Source organism: Anastrepha ludens, chromosome 5 (genome assembly GCF_028408465.1).
Source record: "Anastrepha ludens isolate Willacy chromosome 5, idAnaLude1.1, whole genome shotgun sequence".
NCBI classification, from domain to species: Eukaryota; Metazoa; Arthropoda; class Insecta; order Diptera; family Tephritidae; genus Anastrepha; species Anastrepha ludens.
In genome coordinates this window covers 60,826,124-60,839,887 of record NC_071501.1, presented here as the reverse complement: position 1 = coordinate 60,839,887, position 13,764 = coordinate 60,826,124, and the positions used below count along the sequence as shown (strand labels likewise).

Here is a 13,764-nt window from a genome sequence, read left to right as displayed (position 1 = left end):
TCCACTGGTGATGCTCTGTTTGTGTTTTTATCGCTTCGTATATAATTGGCGCTTACATCCTTTTTGGGTGTTTGGCCGTGTTCCTCCTCCTTTGTGGCGTGCGCCTTGATTTTGTCCATATACAAAAGAATATTTTGAGACTTAGCGTTTCTTCACGAAATGCTGTTAACAGTAATAAACACTGCACTGAATAATATTTTTCAACATTATTTGCCTTTTCGGACGTTTTGTCATAGAATTTAGTGCATACATTTTTTATGAAAGGCAAAATACATTTACTCACACTGCAGCAGGTATTTGAACCAACACAATTATATCTTATATTTCTTAATAATTTTTTAGGAAAGCCATCTCTTTCAAACTTTCTCCTTTGTACACATTTACGCTCCTTCCAGGAATATTTATTTTGGATCAATAAAAAGCTTACCTTTAACAACTAACCACAAATTACCCAGTTTGCAATTTTTGTGTTAAACCTTTCTGTTAAACTTTTTTCAAGCCGCTTCTTCTGACTCCGCAGATAAACGCAAATGGGCAATGCAAGCCGACTACTCAACTATACTTTTTTTTGATAAGTTTCGCGTATATTTGATGATATCGTGTTTAAATTCTTATTTTTTAATTGAACTAAAGTATCGCCACCGCACTTAGGCTCACTAGTTTCCGCAGCAATTTGTGCTGCAGTTGCATCAACAACTTCAAAATTCTTTGCACCGCTGTAGCCGTTGTACTGGTTTTTACTGTAATAATAACAAAGAAAAGAAAACAAAGAGAATTTGAAAATGTTTTAATGCATGTATGTAGGAAGTTACAATTTTGAAATTTTCAATACTTTTAAATGATTTTCAATATATACCTATTCTTAATTTAAAATTGCCAACCACGCATAAGCAAATTGAGCTCACACAACCATTAACTGATTACAGGCTGGTACCCTCGCTAGGCTACTTTTTAGGGGACATAATTTGGGTGGCAAGTCTATTATATTTCTATTTGCGATATAACACCTTTGGAGATATTTTCTTAAAATTGTATTTATGGTCCATTTTAGTTAAATTTCGTATCATCAACAGAGAAGGCGAATAAATGAGTAAATATACAATAATTTGTGGAAACCTTGCAAAGCTGTTTCGGAAATCTAACAGATGACAGCCCAAAAATCACTTCCCTCACTAAAACTATGTAACCAACTATGAAACCACAGTTTACTCATAGATCCCAAGGAATAACAACCACTACTATGGTTCCTTCGCGAATGGGACCAGTTTTTAAGGTTCCAATAGATTTCAATATCAGTTATGAATTTTATAAATCCTAGCAAAGGGGTAAACACAATATTCTACACGATTGTTGCCTAATAGTAGGGTCCGAGAGAGGCACCATGGCTACTTGAAAAGCAGTAGATACGGCTAAGGGGGCGTGATACTTACTACACTACTAAAATGATTTAGACACAGTCTGACCCATAATAAGAAAATTGCGAATGAGAAATTAATAGTTAATTAAAATAATACGACATATGAGAATGGAACTTCGGGGGTACTACAAGCATTAGTGAAATTTTTCTAATTTAAGTTGATCATAACCGGATTCCAATCTTTGAAAAATATTCTGCAAGTTGACCACATAGCCTCCATACTATCATACAATAAGAGGGGTACAAATCCGTAGCCAGAAGCAATTATAAACTTTTATTCTGTTTGCTAGTTTCATCTTAAAATTAATTAGAATTTAAAATCGCTAAGCAGAGTACAGTTAAGACTGGTCTTTCTGCGGCCATCATCTGCCGATTCTCTGAAATGGACACTGAAAATGCAGAACAAATTGAATTGATGTCCTGCACCTTAAAATATAGGGTATCCCAGCAGGCTGTGCACAATAAATATTTTTGGTCGCAGTGTGTATTAGCCTAATAAATCACAATAATAACGTATTTATAAGAAAATCGTATTAAAGTTTGTTAAAGTGATTATTTATGCACTCAAAAGACGACCAAACAAGAAAATTGCTTTTTGCATTGCATTCCCATTCATGTTGTTAAGGTATATTATATAAAGGAAATTTTAGTTACGCAAAAAAATGTTTAGATCGGGTTGTGTTATACTACAATAAATTACAAAAATCTTGCGGGTGGAGCCGCGAGAAGCATCTAGTTTTAAACAGAGACCGCAAATAGCCATATTAAACACCATTTTACTTTTTCTATCATTTACCATTCCCCTTTTATTCTTGTAACAAATCACTAAAGGAATTGTTAACGAAACAGACTATAAAGATACTGTAGTTATATACAATAGATGAAGAAGTTTTTCTTGAAAATGTTAGTTAGTAAACTTAGTTAGTTAGTAACTTTTAATAGGGAACAGAGGAAATATATGACGGAAATGCCTTGAAGCAAAAAAGTAGAAAATACCATAAAGCAAAGGAAGTAAACCAGTTTTTATTCAATATTGGTTTCTTCAATAACAACGAAACTTATATTGTTGCAAAATCAAAACAATTTGCTTTACTACTAGAAGCAACCCTCTGAAGTACTTCATTCAGTATTTTTCATCCACCAAACTTAACTTTAACCTGAACTGCTCTTCATCAGATTCTTTAAGAGTGTGTGCGCAGGTTATTGAAAATGTATATGATAGCCGCAGATGGAGGGAGTGAGACTGACGTTGAAAGCGGAATTACGAAAGCCAGAGCGCCGTCCAGCACTCTTGCACCGCTCTGGCAGAATAATAACATAACTACGCACACCAAACTGCAAATTTTTAAAACATGCTTCAAGTCGGTCCTGCTATTCGGCTGCACAACGTCGAAGGTCACGGCAATGATCACAAGGCGTCTCCAAATATTCATTAATCGCTGCATAATGCGAATTTTCTGGTCTCGCCCTATATCTAAAACCGAATTACTGAGGAAAGCTAATCAATCCAATGTGGCGACCTTCCGTGCCGCAATGGAACTTTTTTAATTAAATTTATTAAAATTCATTAATTAATCAACTAATAAATTAATAAACCGAAACTTTAACTTTGTTTCAAAAGTTTTCATCCAACTGCTGAATTTTTTTCCGCCAGGACCATTGTTTGATGTCATATAAACATTTGTCAAGATTCACGTGATTTCACAATCGCAAGTGTACCTATATAATGTATTTGGAAGAAAAGGTGATTCAGCTTTGAACTCGCCAAAAAACTTTTTACTATACATAGGCAATTCGTCAAAAGCGTGACATATGTGAACGTATGTGTGTGCATAGCATAATCATTGAAGACCTCATTACAAATTTTTATTATAAATATGTTTAACTTCTTATTTTCGGCTCGTTCACTTATAATCTATGTTTCAAACGAATTTCTAATTATTACGTACACACGTAATGTGCCTTTCAAATGCCCGTATATATGCAGAGTATTCCCACATTAAGGGTGTCCAAATTTGTATGGAAAATTTTCAAACTCTTCCGATTTTTAATTTCCGCCTATCTTTCCGTTCCCTAATTACTCAAAACTTAGAATATAAAATTTGAAGCTTAGCTCCTGATCAATTTCTCTATTGAATTCGGTTTTACTTTTTATGGTGATTCCATTCCTGCGCTAAATTTAATTACCCTTACTTTGACTTTCGCTTAGAAAGAGATCGGATTCCAAATTTTTAAGAAACCTATTTTTTTAAGCCCAAAAATTGTTTACACAAATTTTTCAGAAAAAAGGGAAGTGAGGAGGATCTTCTAAAATATGAAATTCAAGAAAGATCTTCGATTTAACTCTTTGCAGTAACAACTATTTTTGTGCTTCTTGCTTTTCTAATATTATATTGTGATCGGCTTAAAACTCTATTAACAAGTCCAAATAAGGTAAAAAAATTCGGAAATCTTCACTTGGATCAATGCCTCTAAGGATTCTAAGCGTTCCACCATTCTTCTTTTTTCTTGCATAGACAAATTTTAGTCGAAGAAGGCACCGAGCGGCAAAAATCAAATTTTTTTGTTATCCAGAAAAAAAGAGGTTGTCTGTAAAGTCGGTTTACTGACGATAGTTTAACGTGATAACGTCATAAGAAAATACCGATTGAATGGTTGCATTTTTCAAAAGAAAATTTTAATTTTATTTGTTTGATAGATATTTTGTATGGATATAGAGAATGAGTTAACATTAACATAACATAATATACTTTAACATAACATAACATAACATAACATAACATAACATAACATAACATAACATAACATAACATAACATAACATAACATAGCATAACATAACATAACATAACATAACATAACATAACATAACATAACATAACATAACATAACATAACATAACATAACATAACATAACATAACATAACATAACATAACATAGCATAACATAACATAACATAACATAACATAACATAACATAACATAGCATAACATAACATAACATAACATAACATATAACATAACATAACATAACATGCTGTTCAAGCGAGGTAACGACGCATGAGCAAGATAACGACGCATTTTTTGTCGCGTGCAGCCGGCTACATAGAATTATAAGACGTTATCACGTCAAAAAATAATAATAACATTAAAACAACAGGTATTATTAACAAACTTGGTTTTATTTTAAATTCTTCAAGCAAATCAAATTAATAAAAATCAATAAGAAGGCATATGCAAATACAAATACGTGAATTTACGCACATATACATACACATATACGCTCACTTAAGTAGGAGAGAGCAAGATGTCGAACGTTGCCGTTCGTTTGCTTTGATTGCTTTGTCGTTCGTTCCGCGCTTTCGCTTGCAGTTCATTCAAGGTAACGGCAATGAGCAAGGTAACACTAATGAGCAAGGTAACGACACATTTTTTCGTGCGTGCAGCCTGTTAAATCGAATTATAAGACGTTATCACGTCAAAAAGTGCATATTCACAAACCAGCAACTCTTGGTCCCCCGCATAGTCAGACCAGGGTTCCTTCTTGCAATAGCTGGAGCCACTTTCGGAGATGCTCTGGCCTGCGCCGTAAGTGGACACGTGACTTCTTTGCCCCCTGCTGCAGGGCTCTGTACCCGCAACTGCCCCCGTGGCGCGGCCGCTCGTCAACATCAGGCCGCAACAACTACGCACAGCAGGACCAACGCAGACAACCTCACGCGACCCTCACTCCCCGACTTACGACTATACTCCCGAGGACCTTCAAGCTCCTCCAACCAAACTGCAATGGACTCATGAGAAAGATAGACGAGATAGTCGACTTCATGAGGCGTCATGGAATTAAGATAGCTCCTCCCTGATCACCAGTGATGGCTACAACGTGCACAGAAAAGATCGTGAGCGAGCCAATGATGGAGAGCTAGCGTTCATAGTCCACCATACAGTGCAGTATAGTCTCATCGATGAAGGAATCGACCGCAGGGTGAGCACCTCTGAATGTCAAGGCTGCCCAGCAGGATATCACCCTGATATAGGTGCGCTCTTCAGGGGTGAAAACCGATTGGTAGTAGGTAACTTCAATGCGCATCACGATCTTTGGCATTCAAGCCTACCAAATGATCGTAGGAGACACAATTGGCAGAGCAGATAGACGATTCGACATTGAGCACAGTAAACGACGACGCCCCCACCAGGATAGTGGGCAATTTCAGCAGCTCGCCTGACATTACAATTGCTAGTTCCGGTATGATAAATAGCATAACCTGGAGGCCTATGATATCGCTTGCATCAGACCACTTGCCCATTATCATCTAGATCGAGAGACCTGCCGACTTTGTTTCGGTGGATCACCGGTCATACATTAACTTTAACAAAGCTAATTGTGCCAGCTTCGCGGAATTTACCGAGGACACCTTCACCACTCTCCCCATCCCCACCGATGTGCGCGTAGGCGAACGCGCATTCCGCGAGGTGCTCCAGTTGCCGCGGCTCGCTTCATACCTTATTATGTTTTTTGATAACAATTTCGATGAGGAGTGGGCTTTCCAGTATGACAACGCAGCCCTTCATGCTTCCAAAGCAAAAAGAGTTTTTGACAGCGAAAAACATACCAATTTTAGAATGGATTGCCTTTAGCTCTAACCTTAACCCAATTGAAAATGTTGGACAATAGCGCTAAAACTCTTAGGAGTGTGATTAATTGTTATAGTTAAACCCCTTAATACATACATAAATTAACTTATATTTATATTCACTTCCGCCATGCGCCGTCTTTCAGTAGGCAATTCCAAAGAATTGCTTTATTAAAATGTGCAATAATGCAACTTATATTTTTATTGAACATAAATTCACCTTTTTGCCGAATTTGCATTTCCGGCACTTGCCAAATACACGGTAAACAATTCCACAGAATTGTTCAAAAGTCGCGCGGTCGGTAAAATGCCCCAATTATCTTACCCATCATAAAAGTGAAGATAAATGAATTTATGTTTCTTAGTGCGGTACCGAAAACATTTTTTTCGCGAAATTGTGGGCTAAAGATTGCCACAACGGTGAAAATATTTATGAGCAAAAGATTGCTCCTATAAATTAAAAAAACTCAAAAAAAAAAAAAAAAAAAAAAATGTTTCCACTGAAAACATAGTAAGCAAAATATTGCTACTATAGATTAAAACCAAAGTGAAAAAGGCTAAGAACAGGTGTATTCCGCCCAACAGAACGACATCGAAAGGACCCATCCAGCCTAACAGACAAAGTGAAAATAAAAGGCGAAGAACAGCTTCATTCCGCCCAACGGAAAGGCATCGAAAGGACTCATCCAGTCTAACAGACAAAGGTAGGAAAAGTTTAAATTTTCTTTTATATGGACGAGAACTTCGACGAGGACAACAAAGAGATAGCAGAGTACCTATTAGGAGATTAATTAACTTAAGATTTTATTAGGAAATTAATTAATTAATTATTAATTAACGTAAATAAAAATAATTAGAGTATAATGGCTCAAATACGATTCGATCCTCTGAAGTATTTAGGAAATCTTCCTGAATTTACCGGCGACAATAGCCTTCAGACATTTATAGACTTAATAGGCAAAGTCCATTCTATGTTACAGACATATGATGAACTATCACTGGGACTGTTTTCGGGCATGATTAAAAGCAAGCTAAAAGGCCAAGCCAGGGAAATAATAAAAACTAATTTCGAAGCAGTTTCATGGACCGACATTAAGAACGTACTCCAAAATAACTTTGGAGACAGATTAAGTTGCCAGTATTGACTTCTTTGACGAAATTAAGAAAATACTTTGGCGTCTTAACAATAAAGCTCTATTTGTCCTTGGACAAGAACCCGCGCACAGTCCTCAATATAATCAAATCGAAAATTTCTGAGCCCATGCAGGAATCCAGACACTTTAGAAGGAGCGATGAATATCCTTTTCAAAGTTGGATATGCTCACCTCCGAATAGACAATCAACAAAGCATACCAGATTTCAATCGACACAGGCAAATTTTCCCAAATTTGAACCCACACAATTCTCACCGAAACTTGAATCGAAATTTCAAATCACAACAGGCAAAATTTCCAAAGCTTTAACCCACACAATTCTTATCAAAATTCAAATCAAAATTTTAGTTTACAAAGTAATTCATACAGTCAAAATTTTCAACAACGGAATTTTAATTTGCGCAACGCCGGACAACGTTTTAACCATAATTCACAATCTGATTCTAATTTCAACCATAATAGACAAAATTTCACCCCCCAAAATGAAAACTATAACCAATCTAATCGATTCCCTTTACCCGAGCTAATGGATATCGACCAACACGAAATAACCAAAAATGAAAATTTTCGTTATACCGCCTCGGAGAACTTCCATACATAAAAGTAAAAACAAAACAGATACAGGTGCAACTAATTCAATTTTAAATCCCGGTATTTGACATCCACAATGGATGCAGAAAATAGATCCCATTTACATAAATACGTTACAATATAAAATCTGCCTAAGTGAAAAAGCAAAAATTACAACTTTTGAAGAATTTGGAACAGTACTTGACATAATCGAATTTTATATAACAAAATTTCATGACTTCTACGATTAATTAATAGGCAGTAATTTATTAAGGATTTTAAAAACAAACATAAATTATGCGAATAACACAATTGTATTTGGAGAACGTACATTAACTCTTTTTGTCAAAAGCAAAGATGGCGACAAGGCAAAAGGATCGAAAAATAGTAACGCGGACGCGTTATCTCGTATTGAACTCGAACTTATGAACATAAATGCATTAGAATCCGATTATTCAACTATTAAAGAGACTCCGTCTAAACTAAATTTATTTAAAAATCAGGTTATTATAGAAAAATTGAATCAGGATCCGTAAGAATGAAAAACAAGCTAATTTTTAAAAACAAAAGAAAAGTTATCCAAATTGAAGAGTTAGATACAAATATAGCCATTACCCTACTTAAAAATCATTTTAATCCTGCAGAACTAAATGCAATTTTAATAGATGACGCATTTTAAAACACCTTTGAAACCACTTACGAAGAATTATTCTCTAATAACAGAAAGTTTAGAATTATACTATTTCTTACTTTATTAAATGATATAGAAGATGAAAATGAATTAAGTGAAATAATTGAGAAAGAACACAAGTGTAAGAATCATAGAGGCACTCAAGCAGTTTATGAAGAACTAAAAACCAAATTTTATAACACTCAACTCAAATTAAGAATAACATAATTTATTAATAATTGCGAAATATGCACGTTAGAAAAATATGACCGCCAAAGATACCATATAAAGTTAGCGAAACCCCTTCCAGACCTTTCGAAATTATTCATATGGACGTATTATACACTTTAGGAAAGGAACTTTTCATGACTATTATCGATAAATTTACAAAATTTGCGGTAGCTTATAAAATTAATAGTAAAAATTGGAAATTGGACAGAATTTAAGACAAAATTACTCCATTACATAAACACATACGGAAGAATAAAATAAAAGGAAGAATAAGATAGTAGTAGACAATGAATTGGGATTCAAAGCTATCCCGATACAACAATGCCTTGCAGATGAAAATATCAACATACACTATATTTCAAACAGTAACCACACTTCAAACGCCGACGTTGAAAGACTTCACAATACAATTAATGAACATATAAGGTTCTTAAGACATGACGCTAGGAATAAAAACGAGACAATGGAAGAAAAAATGGTAAGAATAATAGGTTTTCACAATAATACAATACACAGTCCAACAAAAATTAAACCAATAGACTTTGTTGACGGAAAAATCCATGAAAATAGCTACAAAACTATCCACGAGTTTATTTCTAAGACGAAAGAGAAATATATAGATAAACTAAACAGAGACAGATCTCACGTAGAAATACAAGGAACTAATTTTATTTAAGAAATTAGATGAGATAAAAACCACAGAAAATATAGGAAAATAAATACTAGAAAAATCGACGAAGACCACCAAGAGAATACAAAAACTGGGCACAAATATTATAAGGTTCCTATAAGACAGATTAAAAAATACCCAGGCAAAGATAACCCCAAAGTAAAAATTAACTAACATAACCCTTTCAAATGACTTTCTGAGTACTGATAATTGTATTCCTAATGACCACCTATGCACAATCCATTGATATATTAGACCTTACGAAGAACAACGGATACTTACCAATTAAGACCGACGAAATGAAAGTAATAGAACATTACAACAAAATAATACACATCATTAACGTTACAGCATACACCGATACTTTATCACTAACATGAAAACATACTTTCGCTTAGATCCACCACGACAGAAAGCAAAGCGTTACTGGATACAGTAAATACAAATTTTATTTTAGTCAAAGAAAAAATTGCAAATTTAAATCCACACTTTAGGCAAAAACGAGGACTGATTAACATTTTAGGAAAAGGGCTTAAATTAGTAGCTGGGTCGATGGACAGCAACGATGAATTAGAAATTAAAAATTCAGTGAACACTATAAACAAGAACTAAGAGATTTTAATGAATAATTTGAACAAACTCACAAGCGTAATTAATATAATTTCCTCTCAAATACAAAATATAAAAAAAATCAGAGGCAAATTCTTATAGGAAATTACATAAACAACTTCAAAAACTTCTTACAAAATAAAATAGCTACAGTAATATATGTAGCAACAAAGACGAAATAACATTTTTAGAAAATATCTATCGAATAAATAACGATATATCCCTTTTACGTGACAACATTGACGGCATTGGACAAATAATATTCTCCTGTAAACTAGGAATAATCCCTTCCGACATACTTACTAAAACAGACTTAGATTTGATATACGACTTCGACAGTTACACTAACATTAAAGTAGCCGTCGCATTACAAGAGAACGACATTATTTTAATTCCTCAAACCCCTCAATATTCAGAAAGAATCCTATCAAAAATCGTGTTTGAACCAATGCCTAATATCAATAATATAATATATATAGGTAGGTAGGTAGGGTGGTTAATATATATATATCTATAAATATAATTTTCACGTACACCCTTTTTGGGTGTTTGGCCGAGCTTCTCCTCGTATTTGTGGTGTGCGCCTTGATGTTGTTCCACAAATGGAGGGACCTACAGTTTCAAGTCGATTCCGAACGGCAGATATTTTTATGAGGAGCTTTTTCACGGCAGAAATACACTCGGAGGTTTGCCATTGCCTGCCGAGGGGCGAACGCTATTAGAAAAATGTTTTTCTTAATTTTGCTGTTTAACCGAGATTCGAACTTACGTTCTCTCTGTGAATTCCGAATGGTAGTCACGCACCAACCCATTCGGCTACGGCGGCCGCCATATCAATAATAAATCTATTAAATTAAGCCTATATGAAATACTTGTAGATTTTAATAATGATATTTTTGACACTTATGTTAAGGGAAACCTAGAAAGAAACTAAGTAAAATTAACAGACATATATTTATCAAATATTATCAATTTTGAAGAAGCATATTGCGATATGCAAGACTGTAAAGAAACTGAAGTAAAAGACATCATCCCCGGAATACTTACATTGAAGAATTTTGATTCAAAGAAAACTCATAATTGTAGTAAAATTGAAAAAAAACAGAGAGGAAACTTTATGATTAAATTTGAAAATTGTGAAATCCAAATACTTAACATAATATTTTTTAATACAAAAATTAAAATATTTGACAAATTCATTTTACCAAACTCCCTAGCAAATATAAAAGAAAGAAGAAATTAAACAATAGGCGACTTAAAATTAGAATCGCTGTACTTAGAACAAGGAAAACAAGTCAATTCAACAAATTATCAAACAAAATGTAAAGGGTTTTTCAATTGGCGCGGGTCTATTTTGGCGCCCTGTGGCAGCCATTTTGTTTTGGTGACATCTGTCAAATCTTTTGTTTATTGTTCAGTTGTTTATGCCAAATCATCATGGCAAGTTACACGATTGAACAGCTCGTTCAAATGATAAAACTTTATTATCAAAATGAGTGTTCAACGTTGCGTTCAAACGTTGCGCGCATTGCGCCCATTTTTCGGTAGACGTGGTGGCCCCTCCAATTTCTTATGGCCCATATTGAAGCATATGGATCTAGACGACATGTGGTTCCAGCAGGTTCCTCACAGCAAACGTCATTTTATTCCATTTCAACATCTACCCGCCCTTATTGAAAACCCCTTTATATTAAAGTTGAATTAATATCAGCATTAGCGCAATAATCATAGTCATAATTATTTTGTTAACAATATTTTTTTCGAATAACTTAAGAAAAAAGAAATATGTATTGCATATTTCGTCGGAGCCTCAAACTAACGGGGGGGATGTTATAGTTAAACCCCTTAATACATACATAATTTAACTAAACTTGCATTTCCGCCATGTGCCGTCTAGAATTGCAGTGCAGAATTAAAAGTGCAATAATGCAACTTATATTTTTATTGAACATAAATCCACCTTTTTGCCAAATTTGCATTTCCGGCACTTGACAAATAAACGGCAAACAATTAAACAGAATTAGAACAGAATTATTAAGATAGATTCAATAAAGAAGAGTTTAAATTTGATTGAATATAAATTTGTTTTTTTTATTCATCAAAACTTTTGAACTCAAAAGTATTAATCTCGAACGGTCAAAAACTGGTCAAACCATAATATTATAAAAAAACTGAATCAAATTGATGACTCGACGACTATCAGAAGTTAATATGTAATAAAAGGAGGAACCAACACCAATTACTAACCTCGAAATTATAAGCTAACCCCAAAAATTCTATTTTCATACTTTCGCTGACACATAATATTGCACTATGAGTATTGCTATCTGCATATATCCTAGTCGAGTATGCAATCGTATTATCTTGAAATTATTTCCAATTACTTTACTGATATTCCTGTGAATTTGGTATTTTATTCTACTCATAAACTTTATTGATGCAGTCATGATCCTTTTGTGCTAATGAATTGTTGAATAAATAAATGTAATTAAGTAATATAACTTTTACGATCGCACTGTGAGAATAGACAGAGAATACCACAAATGCTTCCTCCTTCAATACATCGGTGGAAGCTTCCGACTCACATTCTGGGCATATCAACGCGTCTTTTATGAAACTTAAATCCGGTGCTGGAGCTGCGCTCAAACCTTGTTTGTACTTGTATGTGGACTGAAAAAATGCACCCATCGCGTAATGAACAATAAAGCTATCAAAACTTGTCTCACGATAAAGCGCATCAATACTTTTAATCTCACAACGTTTCCAACAAATTTAAACAGATCGTACTTGAATTTTATATTCTTAGCTTTGAGTGGTCGGGAATCAATACTTGAAGACCTTCGAAAATTTGTATACCCTTAGTGCTAACACAAGTGTATGTAATGCATAATATATGTATGCGCCATATGCTAATTAAAAATCAATAAACATTTTAGTGAAAAGAAAAGTAAAACAACAACAAACAAAAAATCGCACGCAAAAAGCGTTTCTTTCGTAACTACGCATACAGTTAAAAGGTCACTTAAAAAAATATTCACATTTTCTAGGACTCACAAAGCGTCCTTTATGTGTGTATGTATGTGCGAAATGCTCCAAGCAACTTTCTGCTCCGAAGTAAGCTTTTGTACCACTATGTGAGGAAGAAAAGCGCGCACCGACTGAGTAAAATCACTTGCGATTTTAGAAAGTTATTGCTTGTAGTTACATGCCACGTGACGCACAATTTACGGAGATAATTCCACGCACAAATTATCAAAACAAACGAATGGCGAGAAATTACGCGCCAACTGAATATAAAAACTGATGAGGCTTTATCGCTGCGTGTCGAGCAATTGACGGAGCGTGTTTTGTAACGATTGAACGGATCGAGGCAAAAAATGACTAGCAAATTGCTTGAACTGTGAACAATTGGTTCTATTTAACAACGGCGACTGTCACCAAATCGTGCTGATGTGTAACTGCGAGCGAATAGAACGGAAATTTGTTTGGCTGGCTGGCTGGTTGGCCGGGCTGGTCGAAGTTGTTTTCGATGCAATAGACGCATCGCTAAGCTGTTGCGGTTAAGTAGTGGTCGTAATTTCTGCAGATGGAGAAGACAATATATAATGCATATACATGTACATAGATATATATGTTTATACATATGCATATATTATATGTATATACGTGTGAGCATTTATGTAATCATTTGTAAGCAAAACAAAAAGTATATGGCCTGCGCGTTCAATGGCGAAAGGGTGCACGCCACCGTCGACAAAATTTCAATGAGTATTAAATTAAATTTAGCACAAATTCTCAAGCATTGCACTTTTT

The 13,764-nt window shown here is 34.5% G+C and overlaps 1 protein-coding gene across 1 annotated transcript in view; it reads right to left on the bottom strand.

Annotated features, from left to right (window-relative positions):
• Positions 1 to 13,438, bottom strand: part of LOC128865360 (excitatory amino acid transporter) — a 63,051-nt gene extending 49,613 nt beyond the window's left edge. The window contains exons 1-2 of the mRNA XM_054105619.1: positions 13,006 to 13,438; positions 428 to 740 (exon numbers count right to left, since the gene is read on the bottom strand). The gene's annotated coding sequence lies outside the window, so the exon portion shown is untranslated. The remainder of the gene's footprint in view (positions 1 to 427; positions 741 to 13,005) is intronic.
• Positions 13,439 to 13,764: the final 326 nt, after the last annotated feature.